Below are 15,714 nucleotides of genomic sequence, written 5' to 3' on the forward strand. Positions count from 1 at the left end.
ATGTTATTTTGTTTGTTTGTTATCGCCTTTTTAATGGTACATTTCCATCTGGAACAACTGATACGGGGACTGGAAACCGGCATTTATCTTAACTTATGCTGTCGTCCAACCGAAGCGTATGCCGTAGGTTATTCTGCTATTACTCAAACACTTACGCCTTACAGTTTAACTCGTCCTTTCAGTGAAAACTGGGAAAGCATTTGTTGAATTTTTTGTTGAAAACAAAAGTTCTGCCATGAAATTATTGCCTGCATCTGTTTTTAAATGGAAAATATCTACATTAATGTAACTTTTCGCCCTGTGAAAATGGCTAAATCTAGACTTGTCTTACCCAGAGAGAAAGATGTCGTTTTTACATGATATTTGCCTTATTGATTCAGAGTATTTAGAACAAAAAAATTAGGACATATTTTAATGAAAATAGCAAGTCAAAACTGTAAACTGTTGCCTGAAAATATTTGTTTATGATATTGCTCTGTTCTTCACCATTTAAATGCGTGTTAAACCTAGATGATTTTCTGCAGTTTTATCTAAAAGTTCGGAATACTAAATGTAACTTCGTTGTCGGCCTTTTTAAAAAAAATATTGTTATTTCAGTTTAAATACATTGTATTTTTCACACATCAGTTTTAAGATTAAATTTATTAAATTAATTTTTGGAGTTTAAACAACAGTTTAGTTTGAAACATTCCATACGTTCTAGAAGAATGTTTGTTTCTGTATGTAGAAATCTGACATTATAAACAATAATTATAATTATGGCTCTACAAGGTTAAGAAAAGTGTCAGCTTTCTGTTATTTTCCATTTTTTTTATTCAAATCCAACAAAAATCGGCCCTTTGATAAAGATTAGAAGTTACGTGGTAAAATATTTCTTCAGGGAAGTGCGCTCGAGTTAATTCATAATAATTAAGCATATCACCACATGCAGTCGCATGCTGTTTTTGCTTCAGAATCCCTTTATATCAATCTCTGATCATCTAATTATCGCCACTTAACATGTGACTGGTAAACCCTTTGAACAATAAGTGTTATAGCTCCATGATTAACATGAGGTAATATGCTAATTACACGCTAATCGATAGTGGCGAAAACAAAATATCGATCGCTAAGGACTGGTCGATATTTACAGGTATGGACGACAGCATAATACAGATAAATGTATTGATTTATACGGAGTTTCTACTCCCCGTATTAGACCTTCCTAATTTCCATGTACATGTATATTTGTTTGGAAAATTTGAATCCTTCATATAGTTGACAATAAAATGAAATAGTTCATATTTATATAATATTTTGCATATTTCAGGAATGAAGCCGTGTTGGTTTTTGTAGCCTTTCATGGCAAACAAGTTGAGTCTGAGTTGAAAAGTTTTCTAGAAAGAGTATTTGTTGGCATTGTGCACAGTTTTTGTAAGAAGCTCAGTTTTCTTTGATCAATATCTGCTTCAATAGAAAACCATCCTAATGCGCTTAGAGCCATGTCTGTTCTAGTGCTTTGTGGGAGATGTTGAATTTTCTTTGCAGCTAGTCTTTCAAATCTTTGGATTTTTATTATGTCAGCTTTCGACATATTATGCCATAATTCCGATCCATATAGGACGGTTGAAGACGATACTTTCTTGACCAATGATGCTAGAGTTAGAGGATTTATATCACCTACATTGTTTTCAAGAGCTAGCACAGAGAAGAGCGATGATTGGCCTTTATATACACGTAGATCGATTGTATCTGCAGCAGATAATGACTTGTTGAGTTTTATACCGACATGTGTGACTAAGTCGCAAGATTTTATTTCAGAATTGCCGAATTTCGCCTGGAACGTGTTATCATGCGATTTTCCGCCGAATTTGAGTACACAGCATTTGTCATAGTTAAATCTTAAGCTTATCCGTCTTAAAAACAGTCATTAAAGCCTAACAATGAATAAATTTAGAGAGTTTTATATCATTATAATGATCCCGCCATTTCTAATATATGGTACTTTTACATTTTTATGCCCGCTTAACATTTAACATGTTTTTGCGGACATTGTCAGAAAACATCAACACAAAAACATAAAGCAAGGATGAACATCGAACAATATCATTAAGTAAATAATAGCTGGAACAACTGATACGACTGGAACAACTGATACGCGTATTAGACCTTCCTGATAATAGTAATAGTTCGTTTTCTATGAAAATACACACGCTTTGTTTTAAGAGGTAGCCCTTTACATAAAAAGTGTTTTAACAGTTATTTGTTCCCGATAAACACTATATTTGAGGCGACATTGTCAAAAACTGTCAGAAATCTCCTTCCCCCGCCGGACTACAGAAGTGTTTGAATAAATGGCACTTCTCAGCTAAATGGACACATGCGCTAAAACATAGACACATCTGCGCTCCAGGTGCACCCATCGTTTTCATTTGAGTCGTTATTCAACGGGTAGAAATTCCTTTAAATCATACTTACAATACCGGAAATTTGTAGTATCGGCCATATTTCTCCATCTGATTGGCGTAAAATTCACCGCTCAAACAACGCTGGGACCACTTGATCTGATAAACTATGGCCAGTGTGTTTAAGGAAGGTGTATTTATACACGTTTTTGGTGTCTTTTTCTCAGTAGAGTATGCTAAGAAAATTTGCACATGTACATAAAATGCAAAAAGATGAAACATAGTAATTTACAGCATCACAAGTTTACGAGTTTCACACATACAAAGTGTACATTTGTCTGATCACATGACAGACGCCATGGAAGTGAAATAAAAGACTTTATAATATTATTAAGTTATTTCATAATGGCCTTGATGTTATACCGAAAACGGATATATTGATATTCATTTGTTTCAATCATATCCGAGAAATTATTTCTATTTAAGACTTGGGTAAGTGAACTGATTACTGGACGCTTAGACGTCTACTTCAGGTTTTAGTGTACTGTACAGTAAGGAGTTTCGCCCCTTTGTTGGTGATACGCCATTTGCAATAAAGTTTTGATTTTTGTCGGTCTTTTGAGAAGCGATGACATTCTGTGTAAGTAACCACCATAAAAATGGCGTAATCTTCTAATACGGATTATACCTGCATTTCTAACCAAGATCCTTGAAGTGAGGGTTATCCGGAGCTTAAATATATTCTTCTAGAGTGAGGCGATTACTGAAGATGATGATGAATATTCAAATTATTTGTGAATTTATGCAATAAACTCACTATGTAGTGTATTATATGGATGTCATTTCCCTTTTACATATGTACTTTTTTTTACAGGTTTGTGCTTATATGTGCTATGTATGTAAGTTTGTTTTAATCATATAACCATGTAGGGCTGGGTACCGCCTTGAAAAAAATACCGCGGTATTCTCGACTTCACACATCCGGGTACTTCGGTCGATAAGAGTTACGCGCCCCTTGACGACTGGGTTAAACAAACGCCATTTTCGCTATAGAGTTACTGTTGAGGCCGGAAGAAATAGAATGTTTTTCTCAATAAAATGGAAAATTTTGAAATAATAAAAATGCCAAATAATTTCTGTGCCGTTGGTTGTAGTAACTAGGGGTGGGCGATATACCACGGTAGACCGGTTATTGCGATGTTTTTTCCGACGATACGATATTGCGATATGATTTTCGAATACCGGTTATTTTATAACATTAAGTAACACTAACATAAACCAAGAAAATTCACAAAAAAATCCTTTTCTAGCCAGCATGATTCAACTTTGTTTTCATTTTTCTCCTTTCATTTCCGGTGCAGGTAGCAGACTGGTTTACAGCTATTTTACGGACCAAATTCCACATAATAAAACCAATAAGAAAATTTAGGTAAATATAATTTCGTATTTGTCAGCGACACATTAGTAATTTTTCTATCAACTAGAATTTATTATTCATACCACTTTCCTCGTTTATAATCGGTGAATTGAGCAACCTGTGTTATATGATTGTATCCGTAAACCGAATGTAGTGCCGCACAATAAACTAAATAATATTTTGACGCAGTCTACTTTCGCTTTTGAATATCCGGTAATCGGCGTCATAGCATGATAGCAACATGTCGGACTTCGAGATTGTTGAAAATAAAAAGGCAAAATCATCAACAGTTAATAGTATTTGACAATACTCCCCATAATCTAGTCAAAACTTTTTTTTTGTTTTTGTTTACTGGTATTTTTATTTATTGAGAAGGTCGAGCAAACACTCGTGTTGTTGATACTAGTCATTTTACTCATTTTTAATTGAATAAATTTGAAAAAAATACAGTATGATTCGTCATGTTTTTGTTCATTAAATAACTGGTACAATATATCCCAGTATATTGCAATATCCACATACAATATTGCAATATATCGCAATACCAATTTTCGTGGCAATACCCACCCCTAGTAGTAACCACGGCAGAATGCTTAAGAAATTATCATTTTTCACTTTTTCAAAAGATGACAAACGGAGGGAAAAGTGGATCAGAGCTGTGATTTAAGCAGCTGATGGTTCAGAATGCGAATGCCTCATAACTCTTTTACCAGTCAGGGGTGTAACTGTTTCAAGTTATCGCAATTTATAACCCATTTGAGTTATTGGTTAAACTTCCATAACTTGTTTCAGTTATCATAAAATATTACAAAGCCCTCCTATGCCAATTCCTCATTTTGAATGACACTAATGCAATTATTTCCTGAATCCTTGACCTTTTATCTTTCCAGCTATGCAGTAAAAATTTTTACGCAAGGCTGATAAAGTTTTACACAAAAGCTTTAAAGCTATACGCCCAATGTCAATTAAAAGGACAATTTCGGTTTTAAAACTGAGTAAAAAACAATTTGAGTTTTCCCAAATTTTATTGCAACAGATCGAAACATGAACATTTGAACATTGAAAAAACGCATATGGGTACACAGTATGAGCGATCAATGTAACGCGGCAGTATCTGCAGAAAACATCTATAATTTACACTGTAAGATACGTTAAATATCTTATCATTCACGTTCAAATTATAATACAGGTGACCGTGTTGGCACACATTACTCAGTTGTGTTTAGGAAAGACATGGTAAACTTATTATGGTATATTTTCCCGTATCTCTTTGGTTTTAAAGAAGTTGATTACAATATGGAGAGTTAAAAACAAATAAAATTAAATAAGATAATTATTTGTCCTCCATCATTTGTGCAGTATTAGTAAGAAATGACGTTCCTTCAAAGTTAACATTGTCGTTACAACAGTAAATCTATGTTTCATTTATAGGGAGACAATCTACTATTATTGTATTTACCGATTAATCTGTATTTCCTTTATTATACTTGTCATACCATTTAACGTATCTTACCTTAGGTAAAGGTATTGTGCAAAATAACTTTTTAGAAAGAAACAACAAGTGAAAATGGCTGACTTGCCTTGGTGTGATATAAAATCAGAGGTTAAACATGTTAGAAGTCTAAACATGACCACTTAACAAAAAATTGCAAACAAATACAAACTAGTTAACGTATCTTACACTTACTTTAGAAGTAACAATACCTTCTACACTTCATTAAAACGTTTGTCAGTTTCAGCTACAAACATATTGTATTATACTAACTGTTATCATACTTTGAAACGCTTGTGTAGAATCATTATTTTATAGCATCATTTTTACATTGTTAAACAATACAAATGTTAACGTATCTTACATGTTTATCATCATGCCTCATGAATGAAAACTTGATACAGAGTTGTACTCTGTTGTTCATTATGTGTTAATAACCCGTATCATTCGATTTTTAAGTAGCTGTAGTCTGTGTCATGAAGCTTGAATTGCCTCTTCGTCTTACCACATGGTACTGGCTCCTCTATGACGCAAACAAATTGTTCCAAATCAACCCATATTTCATCAGGTTTAGCAGGCCACTTAAACAACTTGAGACAACCTTTACCCTTACTTTCTTCCATGAAAGATACTCTGGCATCCTCCTCGTTCTCATCAACTTCTAGAACTTTACCAGGATATATCTCCTCATCATATTTCACTAAAACGTAATTGTTAACCTTTGGCATTTGTCTTAATTTACTTCTTTTTTCAGTACCTCTCATTTTCTTATTCTGAACTTGATTCACTTGGAAATCATCCACTTCTTGTGCAGCCCTTTTGCTCTTATCTTTTACGAGTTCACCATTAACTTCAGACCCCTGTGCGTTTCCGGTGCTACTGCTAGTGCTTATTTTCCACTGACCACATGGTATCCCAGTCAGGCATTTATTGCAGTAACAGGAAAGTATTCCTGTATACAGCTTTCCTTCATTTGGAAATACAGCATGTAACTTCATACTACCGTACACAGGTTTCGGGTTTCTTTCATTAAGCTCCTTTGATGCTGTCTCATATTCATCTGTAGAGTAGTACACATACTCTATGCTCTTCTTCTGGCTAGTTGCCCATCTGTAGAAGTCCTGTGCATCTTGAATTATCACTTTTCCTTGTTTACAAGCTTCTCCTGCTTGTCGTTTTGCAGTTCCACCTATGCCATCGCATGGCCCCTTGCCATGACCAGATTCAAAGTAGTTCCATCTGGCATCTACACCAAACAGTTCTGAGTGATGCAGGACAATATCAAACATATACTTGTTTCTGTATTGTGATGATGGACTGTCAGTCCAGTAGTGTATCATGCTGGTATTTGGAAAGGTCGCCTTTAATTCAGGGACTAATTTCTTCAAAATTGTGTAAACTGCCACGGAATTATGATTAGTGACTTCTGATACATAGACCAAGCTCTTGTGTCCTATATCCTGCCCATTTCTGTGATACACTACTACTGGGTGTAGCGTTACGGCTGTGCTATTCCAATAAGCGCTCTGAATTTCATCAGCGTTACTACAAGTAAAATTTTCAGCAAAGTCCATATGGACAATAACTTCATTTTCTGGAAGATTTTCTTTCAGCTGTCTGATGGCTTTATATTGTGATTTAACTCTCTCTACATGCTGCAAGAATTCATCGTACTGTGTGGTCATGTAGGCTTCATATTCTTCCTTTGTCATTGTCACTTTCACCACTTTCATTTTCTTTTTGCCGTCAACATCAACTCTTTTCCATTCCTCAAATTCAATATTTTCACCAGCTTTTAGACCATTCTTCAAAAGAGAAGCCATTTCTTCTAGTGACACACTTTTGCTGACTGTTTCAGGATTAGCAGACACTTCTATCCCTGTTGCTCTGAGAGATTTTAGCTTCATGGCCATGTTTTGGTGTTTGCTACAAAGACACGTATTTCTGGATATCAACTTTGTCAAAAGAATGTTATCTGGTCTAAGTCGGCAGAAAACGGACTTAGATATCTTTACATGCGGATTTTCAGATTTGAATTTTTCATACAAATTCGACATATAATCATTTAATACACGTGTTTGCTTTTTACTTCCTTCAGTCTTCTTGTAGTCTTTCTTTCCAGGCATGCTAACACTGACGTCATCTCGCTCCAAGAATTCAGTTACAAGTTTCTGCATTTTTTCTTTGTGTTCTCTCAGCCTATTTCTGGGTTTTATTATGACACGTTTTGTATAGGCTTTTTGTAGACTTTTTCTGGCTATTCCTGTCTCACCACTTAAAGTTCCTATACATCTGTACTTATTCATGATCTTGCCGCTGATTATATTCGCAAGAACCATTTTTGATTTCTGTGTTTTATTAGATCGTTTGGCCTCTCTGACCTCTTCAATCATAGCGTTAGCCATTTCTAGCTTTTTCTTCATCTTCTTCGGAACTTTAGTAGGACTCATTCCAGCATTTCTCAGTTCTAATTTGGTCTTGGATCTTGGTGTACTGCATTGTGCTTTATTTGGACTTACACTACCCTTTATCTTTGTAACAGGTGTGGACTGGCACTTCTTTGAAAGTCTGTAGTTTCTCTTTCTCAGCCTTTCGTTCTCTCGGGCGATTCTCTTTAACTCTAATGTAAGCTTGTTCACTTTGTATGATGCAGCTCTCAGTGCTTTTGATCTCTTAGAAGTTTGTCGTTTATTTGGCTCAAAGTTCATTTTAACAACTAAGGGCTGCTGTGTTGAACTTTCACTAGTACTTGTAATGTTCGAAGAACTGGATACTGCTCCTGATTGTTCTGGCTGATCTTCATTTGTTGAAAGTTCCGGTTGTATTACTTGGTTATTAGACAGTTCATTTTGCTCATTTTGTACTCGCCTTTTGGCCCTAAAATTTCTTACATATTGCCTGTTTCTTTCTCTTATTAGATTTTGTTTATGTTTGCTTACAGCATCTATTGGAGTTCTATACGATTTGGCCCGTCTCCGTTCTTTTTCAAGGTATGTACTATCATTTTTCTTCTTTCTTTCTCTATACTCCTTTTGGTATTCAGCTCTAGTCTTGCCCATGACGAAGTTCTGAAAACACGGTAAGATACGTTAACAATATTGTAAGATACGTTAAATATAACAGCATTAACTCTGGGCCAAATACTGATTTAAAATATTTACTCTTAGATTTATATGTAACTTTAATCCTTTATTGATGAAACAGACACACATTTACTTAAACATACATTTCTATATTCTACAGGTTATGCCCTACACATAGCATACAATGTGTAATATACGTTAACTTTATGTAAGATACGTTAAACTTGTTTGTTTACATTTTCTGTACTGAAAGACATTTCTTTTTTTATCAACAATGCCGTTTTAATAAAGAATAAATAATATTGTGTCATAAAATACATTTATAATAATTCTAAAATACTTACTTACCTTGGTAGTTGTGTGTTTATCTCATCACCGTTATATTGTATCAAAAATTTAAATCGTCCCGCTTAAAAACTTTGGTTGCCATACATATGCACATGGTTCCGCCGGATGTATATAACAGTATTTATGCGCAGGTGCAGTTTACGAGTCCAAATATTGGATTTTACAATGAAGAAAATTAATTCCAAGTAAGCACATTAACGTATCTTACTTTAACGTATCTTACCAATGTTTCTAAATTTCATTATAAAGATAAGGTCAGTCGTTGCTTATACACTATATGCACTGTATATTGCCGTTATATAGTGGACATTGAGATACGTTGTCCTAAAATATGCTACTCGTACTCATTTTGTTTATTTATCACCTTTAAGATTAACGTATCTTACACAAAATGATCGCAACAATTTAGAGTTTGAGATTTATGGAGTTCTGCTGTTTTAAATATAAACTTACGATCCTTATATCTACCTTGAACATATAGTTTGATCACTGCAAATGCCATATATGTATATTTTGTGCTATAATGACGTTAATTCATACAAGACTGATGATGAAAAAAATTGTTAACGTATCTTACCGGAGATTCAGGGACATACGTTAATTACATAGTGTGAACCTAATATCTAGATTTAACTATTAGAGTACATAATTTTAGGTTTTCAGCTTATGTTTTTCTTAATCCAAAAAGAAAACTCTTACCTAAAGAACTTTCTTACAATTATTTATACTTCATATTATTAAAACCCGCGGCCAGGACAACGAAAAACATACATTTCTTGTGTATATGTTGTCAAATTTTTCAATAAAATTCATTCCTGATTTGGTAAAAAGTGCTGTGTACCCATACCTCTAGTCATGGTCTGTCCCAAACAACATCTAACAACATCTTGTCTAGTAAACATTAAAAACTGAAAGCTTGGGACAGCACGAAAATGAAAATGCTCATTTTATTGACATTGGGCATATAAAACTCTTAATATCTCATTATTATCCCATTATGCTTATCAGGTCATGCTCAGTCTAAAAGAGAATTTGATTAACCTCAGTTTGCTACTAATTTCACTTTAAAGGTCACTTTGTGAGAACAGCAAAAAGACTTTTTTTAAATAACTTACCTGAGTTAACTATATTTTATAACTAATACAGGTTATAAAATGCTTGAAAAAGTAACTGAAATAGGTTACATAACTTAAAACAGTTACACCCCTGACTGTTAACTAGATATCCCTTGCTGACACGTTATAATCTACTGTAATTTAAATTTTTGCGGTATTTGCATTGTCAATTACTGACGCATTTTTTGTTAATTTCTGGTCTGCGTATTTTCCATAGTAGATCTATGAGCAGAAGTTTCGCCTTATAATTGATACACTGGTAGATCTATATGATTAGAAAATTTTACAAGGGAAACAATATCCTGGCTTGTTTTATTATACTGTCTCAACCCAACCAGACATAAAGATGGGTGCCAGACTCATGCAGTTTTTATTGTCTTTTGTGTAGACAACAATAAAATTCCAGCTTGTTAAAAAGTATGTGTTTTCAAACATTTTATAATGAATGTCATTTAGAATCTATGTTAATCTTATCTTTTACACAAAGTAAAATATCACCAAATATTGATTTAATCATTCATGTAATATTTTGTGATTGCTCGTTAATCAGGCAGCACATAGGGGGGTGTTCCTGTTTGTCATTTCCTTTGTTAATTTCAGCTACTCCACGTGCAATATGACATGTGTTAACACAACACAACAATTAACAACAGCTGTCATTAAATGGCAATTTATGCGAAATGAAATAATAAAAATCAAGTTAGATCTAATTGTAATGGTATGTTTTAAGTAGTATAAGATTCCGTTAGTTCCATACCATTGCTCTCTTACATAATAGTTATAAGTTTTTTATTTATCACCAGTCAACCACGATACCTAAAGTGCATACATGTATATATTATGTTCGCCGCTTTCTGCGCACATATCGAGTGACAGTTAAAAGATTAAATAAAAGAAAAATTAGATAATCTATTTAAACACAATAATATTGTTAACATCTAAAAACTAGACCTCTAAATATATTTTTGAAATACTCATTAGATTTTTGTACCTCTGGTGCGATTTCGTCAAATGAACATTAAATTTTAGCATAAATGTTATTCTTAATAAAAAGTTTACTGTAAAGGTAAGTTTTTTTGATCATTTATAATTAATATTTTGTTTTTAAAAAAATATCTTACTAGGTGTTTCGATCAAGTAATTGTGTATATCTCCATATTCCATCGAAGGCCACTTAGACGGACCTACCGGCGAGTATATTATAAGGACATTCTGTTAAGCCTATTAAATTCAAATTATCATTATATCTAGCTTTTGACATTGAATCAAGACCATCAAAATACTCAAAAGACATGATTTATTTGCGAAAAACAACTTTAACACCTATTTGAACGGTAATAATCACGAGAAATTCTTGCGATCGGCATTTCATTTCATTATAGAGTATACGTAACTAAGCGGTTGTATTACCCGTAGCTAGGCAGCCATTTTGTTTGTGACGTCATGCCGAAACCGAGAATACCACAGTTTTTACCTAATTACCGCGGTATATACCACGGTATACCACCATATTTATCGTAAGACATACAGCTATGGTAGTGGTCATAAAAACATTGAAAAACTTTTAGAAATACTTCATTTATTATGAGCAACAACGAAGACTAGTTACTTGACTAGAATTAAAGAAAAAGATACACTGGAATATTAACTTGACTAATGACTAGTTAGATTAATGACCCTTAGTATTTTTTACCAGTGTGTATTCGTCGGAAGATGCCATATTGTCTCTGGGGAAGCACTGTGTCATTTGTATATAGGTCGCGCTTGTTTGAAGTTCGATTCGTGCACCCGTTTGATAAACCAGTAACGTTTATGAAGGCTTCGTCAGATCGTTTTCAAACAAAAAATAATAAATTTCGACTCAACATTTTCAATACTATTTATTTCTTTTTTAATACGTGCAAATACATACTGGGATATTTTAAACTATCATCGTTTAAACAAGAAGTCGGGACTCGCCGAATTTACCAGACTCAAAGTAAAAACAAGTGCGACCATGACGTCATCCATCTATACGGAATAATCTGGAGGTTTTCGAAGGTTTTGATTGGGGATCACGCGGGCGATCATACATGTTCAATTGCACCATTGTGTGGTTATTTTTGGAAACTAATAATAGTAGCATGGGAATTCCAGAGATATAAATCGGAAAATCATGCATGGTGTCAATTGCTGTTACGGAAGGCTACATAGACAATGTAAATTAAAAATAAACAGAAGTAGGGATAATGTTGATAAAATACCGGTATTCCCCGATGGTACCGTGGTATCGTACCACGAGAAGATGGTACCACGGTTACCGGTATACCGGTAATACCCCGCACCTCTATAACCATGCTATTCTTAACCATGTAGACACTTGGGGGTCAGCACCCCTCCCAATCCGCCCCTGCCAACCTTCAGCCAATATATTTTCGTCTTTTAAAACAAACTGAGCACATGTCTCGATCATACCACAACTTCTGTTACCTTTTCAACATGTTTAAAAAACTCCCATATTCTATCAATGCTCAGAAAAACTAAAGACGACTTACTCCGAGCGTTTTCAACACAAATAGCATGTCCAAGGAATACGAGTATAGATCCCAGCTTGATGTTGCGCAGTCAAATTTACAAACAGAGCCGGGACACAGACGAAAAAATACTATCAAATTATGATTCTTTGTGGGTACATTTTGACTTTTTCATTTTGGGTACATTTTGGTTTGGGTACGTTTTGACTATAATCCCTCCTTAATTACTGCATTAGAAACCCAGTTTTTCCCTTGTTCAGTCATTTCCTTGAATAGTTATGTTTCATTTGTTTATGTATCAAGGCCTGTGATGCTGCAGCACAGATCATAAATATTGGGATAACATGGCAAGTATAAAATAAATATGGGTAGTAGGTACGGCAAGCCAGTTGTCCAGTAATTACTTGAACCCCTGTTCACAGTCGAAAAAATAGGATTAACGATCGATAAACTAGGTTTTTCGAACGTAAAACTAGGTTTTTCAAATACTAACCTTTATTTCCCAGGTTTACGTTCGATAAACTAGGTTTCTCGATGGAACTATGAATTTCGGCCGCTATACTAAGTTTACGAGCATGAACCTATATTTACGAGCATAAACCTGGGTTCACGAGTGTGAACCATGATTTACGAACGTGAACCTATGTTAACGAACGTAAACTAGGGTTTATGACTGTGAACATGGGTTTATGACCGTAAGTATAGGTTCACGCTCGTGAACATAGAATAACGACCGAAATTCATAGTTCAATCGAAAAACCTAGTTTATCGAACGTAAACCTGGGTTCACGTTCATAAACTATGGTTCACACTCATAAACCCAAGTTCACGGTCATAAACATAGGTTCTCGTTCGTAAACATAGGTTCACATCCGCCAGTTATCCAGTAATTATGTTCTTGGTCGAAAAACTAGGATTATCAAATATTAACCTATATTTACGAGCGAAAACACAGGGTAACGGTCGTAAACCATAGTTTACATTAAACAGGCGTGAACCTGGATTGATAGTTGATTTGATAATCCTAGTATATCAATCGTAAACCATGGTGTTTACGTTCGAAAAACTAGGTTTCTCGATTGAACTATGAATTTTGGTCGTTATCCTATGTTTACGACCGTAAACTTGGGTTTACGAACATGAACCTAGGTTTACGAGCGTGAACTATGGTTTACGACGTTACCCTATGTTTTCGCTTGAAAAAATAGGTTAGTATTTGAAAAACCTGGTTTTCGAAAATATAGACTCACGTCCGTAATCTATGGTTCACGATAGTAAACATAGGTTCACGTCCGTAAACATAGGTTCATGGCCGTAAACCCATGTTCACGCCCGAAATTCATTGTTGATTCTATAATCCTAATATATCGAACGTAAACTAGGTTTCTCGATTGAGTTTCGGTCGTTATCCTATGTTTACGATCGTTATCCCATGTTTACGCTCGTAAACCCCGGTTCACGCTCGTAAACCATAGTTTACAAACGTGAACCTATGTTTACGATCGTGAACCTACATTTACGAGCGTGAACCTACATTTACGAGCGTGAACTATGGTTCACAGCGTTATCCTATGTTTTCGCTCGAAAATATAGGTTTACTTAGTATTCGAAAAACCTGGTTTTATGTTCGAAAAACCCGGTTTATCGATCGTTAATCCCAGTTTTTAGCTCGACTATTTGAAGAATAAGTAGAGCTATCCTACTCACCACGGTGTAGGCGTCAGTGTCGGCGTCATTGTCGGCGTCGGTGTCGGCGTCGGCGTCACACCTTGGTTAAGTTTTTCGTACCAGTCCACATTTTGACAAAGTCTTTTGAGATAAAGCTTTGAAACTTTCAACACTTGTTTACCATCATCATGGCCAGTTATAGGCAAGAGCACATAACTCCATCAAGGATTTTGGCTGAATTATGGCCCCTTTTGACTTAGAAATCATGGTTAAGTTTTTCGTACCAGTTCATATTTTGACAAAGTCTTTTAAGATAAAGCTTTGAAACTTTCAACACTTGTTTACCATCATCATGGCCAGTTATAGGCAAGAGCACATAACTCCATCAAGAATTTTGGCTGAATTATGGCCCCTTTTGACTTAGAAATCATGGTTAAGTTTTTCGTACCAGTTCATATTTTGACAAAGTCTTTTAAGATAAAGCTTTGAAACTTTCAACACTTGTTTACCATCACCATAGCCAGTTATAGGCAAGAGTACATAACTCCATCAGGGATTTTGGCTGAATTATGGCCCCTTTCGACTTAGAAATCTGGGTTAATATTTCGTACCAGTTCATATTTTGACAAAGTCTTTTGAGATAAAGCTTTGAAACTTTCAACACCTGTTTACCATCACCATGTCCAGTTATAGGCAAGAGTACATAACTCCATCAAGGATTTTGGCTGAATTATGGCCCCTTTTGACTTAGAAATCTTGGTTAAGTTTTTCGTACCAGTTTATATTTTTTGTAAAGTGTTTGACATATGGCTTTGAAACTTTTATCACTTGTTTAGTATAATAGTCTCTATCTGTAGGAAAGAGGAAATAACTCTGTCATCTATTTTGGCTGAATTGTGGCCCTTTTTGGACTTTGAAATTGGTTCTGTTTTCATACAAGTCCATGTTTTGTCAAAACTATTTGACATATGGCTTTTAAACTTTGAACACTTGTTTATCATTATGATTTCCATCTGTAGGCAAGAGTACATAACTATTTTGACTGAATTATGACCCTTTTTGGACTTTGAAATTGCCTCATATATTGCCATTTAGTGCAAGACTTATCGAAGTATCTATTTATTTCTTTTGTCTGAATATCCGTAGAAATATTTTGACCCCATTCTTCAATCTATTCTTCGAATAGTCGAGCACGCTGTCATCAGGCAGCTCTTGTTCGACCATGAACTAGGGTTCACGTAATAATTGGACAATTGGCTTGCCATAAGTAGGGAAGGGGGGATAATTTATTAGATAATGGTGCTATTTTTTAGGTGAGATTGATATAACTAGTATCATGTTTATTCTTTACATTAAATCTATTATCTAATCATGTATGTATTTTGTGTCCTGCAATCTGCAATGCAGAAGTCTTTCAGACCAATTAATGTTAACTTCTGAGCGAAAAAATTCAGATTGTTTTCTGTTTCTTACATTATACACTTAAAAGTTTGTAGTTTACATATTTCTTGCAAACCCTTATCCTACTAAATTTCTATAATGAACTTGTCCATTCAGTTTGGACAAAACCATTAACTGTTAAAAGGGGTGCATACCAAAAAGATACTGACAAAAAATTGTAGAATATTTTAATAGTGACACCCCTGTTATTTAAGATTGTTGATGTCTCCTAACCATCAAATTTTCTTAATGCT

This window comes from Mercenaria mercenaria, chromosome 8 (genome assembly GCF_021730395.1).
Source record: "Mercenaria mercenaria strain notata chromosome 8, MADL_Memer_1, whole genome shotgun sequence".
NCBI classification, from domain to species: domain Eukaryota; kingdom Metazoa; phylum Mollusca; class Bivalvia; order Venerida; family Veneridae; genus Mercenaria; species Mercenaria mercenaria.